Source organism: Engraulis encrasicolus, chromosome 3 (genome assembly GCF_034702125.1).
Source record: "Engraulis encrasicolus isolate BLACKSEA-1 chromosome 3, IST_EnEncr_1.0, whole genome shotgun sequence".
Classification (NCBI taxonomy): Eukaryota; Metazoa; Chordata; class Actinopteri; order Clupeiformes; family Engraulidae; genus Engraulis; species Engraulis encrasicolus.
The window spans coordinates 39,208,505-39,211,017 of NC_085859.1; the positions used below are offsets into that span (position 1 = coordinate 39,208,505).

At 43.1% G+C, this 2,513-nt stretch overlaps 1 long non-coding RNA gene across 1 annotated transcript in view; it reads left to right on the forward strand.

The window, feature by feature from the left end:
* Nucleotides 1–1,093, forward strand: part of LOC134446103 (uncharacterized) — a 60,394-nt gene extending 59,301 nt beyond the window's left edge. Inside the window, exons 3-4 of the long non-coding RNA XR_010034376.1 lie at nt 1–80; nt 687–1,093. The exon at nt 1–80 is cut by the window's left edge and continues 92 nt beyond it. This is a non-coding gene — a long non-coding RNA (uncharacterized LOC134446103). The remainder of the gene's footprint in view (nt 81–686) is intronic.
* The last annotated feature ends 1,420 nt before the right edge of the window (nt 1,094–2,513 follow it).

The following is a 2,513-nucleotide window of genomic DNA, read 5'->3' on the forward strand; positions in this document are numbered from 1 at the left end:
GAGAAGAGAGTATCACCTGCTTCCCAAAGCCTGCTTTCCAAAGCCTGATCCCTGGCCTGAGAGGCACACAGTAATGACAGGTGAATGTGATGCAAATGTTACCTGCAGGCTGCCCGACATCAAACACAAACACACAAAGCCATCCATCCACCTATTCTATTCACCTGCTCTGCACTCTTCTTCCATTTTTGTCCCTCCAGTCGACTCTTCCCTCTGTCTTTTTTTGCTGTGTTTGTGCCTCTCATTGCTTTCCTCTCCTCTCCCCCTCTTACTGTTGGGCAGCCAACGTTATTGGTTTCCTGGAGAGACAACCAAAGACATTTTTATGGCATCATAAATGTTCAGCTGTCCGCTTGTTGCACAAACCATTCCCAGTTTTGTGATGAATTGTTTTCATGCATTTCATGTTTCTCTCCAAAACCTTCGCTCTGACTCACATTTACCACCTGTGGAAAAAAAAACAAATTCACAATGGCTCTTCTTTAGACTCATTCATAGATGTTTGATTTCTCTCTTTCATGTCTCTCTCTCTCCCTCCCTCCCCTCTTCTCCCTCTCTCTCTCTCTCTCTCTCTCTCTCTCTCTCTCTCTCTGTCTGCTTTTGTCCCTCTCTCCCTTTTTTCCCTCTCTCTGCTTTTGTCCCACTGTTACTCCCCCCCCCCTCTCTCCGTGTTTGTGTACCCCTAGGTTTGTTTTCAGGTTTGTGATGGATCTGCTCATTTCCCGTAAATTAGCCTGGCAGCGTCCGCCACCTTCCTCTCTCCCTCATCTCCTTTTCCTGTTTCCTCTTAGCCACCCACTTCATGCCACTCTGCTACCATCACATGACAATGACGTCAACACACAGAGTTGTATGGATGAGAGACCCCAAAAGGGAGGGGAACAATGAAATTAAATTACAGTGCTGATGGTAAATTAAAATGCATTTGTCATGACCACCAGACATTGCACAGAAAAAAAACTGGTGAAAATGAAAGAAAAAAAACTGCAGCCTACTGTTGGCTGACAAAAGAGGCTCAGGATTGGAACTTTTATGCCTTCAAGGGCTTTTAACATTAAGCATTAAGACTGTCAAACTCAGGAGACCCAGTGAATCATTGGCTGTTTCTCAAAGTCAAGGATCCTGGCCTTGGTAGGACCTGAAACTTCCAGTGATTGGATACTCTTTGGTGAACTCCGCAGAGTATCCGATCACTGGGCGTTTCACGTCCTAGCAAGGCAAGGATCCTTGACTTTGAGATACAGCCATTGATCGAAACATCAATTTTAATGGCAGCTTTCACAATACCATGATCGTGTAGAAAAAAATGACATTGAAAATTTTTAATATAAAGTGAGGATTTTTGTGTTCTCATAAATCTGATGGTTTTTAAGACCATATAGGTGTAAAGAAAGCCAACTAAAACACCCCTGATAATAAACCTTGTGAAAAATGACATCAATCCAAATAAAAGTAAGACCGCACTCTTACATTGTCATTGTTGCGCATCATTGGAAGAAGAAAAGAAGGCAGAAAGACTTGAAATAACAATAGGGTGCAACATAGTCAACTGTTCTATCAAACAGCTTCCTTGGTGGAGGTCTGCGCTTTCTGAGTGCATCTCTAGTATTTGTTCTGTTTTAGTTGTTAATGGTCAGGACTAGCCATCAGGACAAACATTATTTGTCACCAAATGTTTTTGAGGTGGATGTCATTGCCCCTTAACAAGCCAGTCAGCTCCAAATTGCTCCATGAGAACATATCCCCTGTACTGTAAGTTTGTTAATGAGGGTCCTAACAGACATTGCATGTCCTCTGTGACCTCCTGAATCCCCTTGAATTGCCACCAAGTGATACATAACCTCTAACCATTAGTTCTAATTTATTGTGCTAATTAGGACAAGTGAAAGATTCAGAGAGTGACCCTGAGAAAGGGAGATTGAGGAAGTGTGAAAGTGACTACGTAGTCCTATTAAGGTCTGTATTCCGGTACGGATCTAGAATAACCGCTGGTGGACAGACAGTGAAGTGAGATGTCTATTCTACAAGGACAGGGATACCAGAAAACGGGTCCCTTGTCTTATTGTTGTTTGTATGCGTGTTCCTCTGAAATACCAGACCTCTTGTTATCCTTTCCATGACAGGAGCATTACAGTTTTATTGCAGTAATTCCGGTCGACATTGTTTTTGTCTTTCAGAAATGTATACCCCTCGGGGAGTGTACTTCACAGTGTGACTCATCTGTTATTCAGAGTGAGAGAGAGAGAGAGAGAGAGAGAGAGAGAGAGAGAGAGAGAGAGAGAGAGAGAAGAACAAGAACAAATGAGAAGCAAATAATGCTTCCTTGTAAAACCTCCCTGAGGCACAACCTACCACCTTCATTAGTTTCCTTCCCTTTATGGCTTTTGGTGGCATCATCGGCCTTTCATAGCGCCTTCTGAGTTACACATCAAATTCACGCTAACCTCCAATCTGGAATGTCTTTGAGATGCTGCTAAGCACCTTTTCTAAGCAGGTCGTTAGGCTCTCATTTG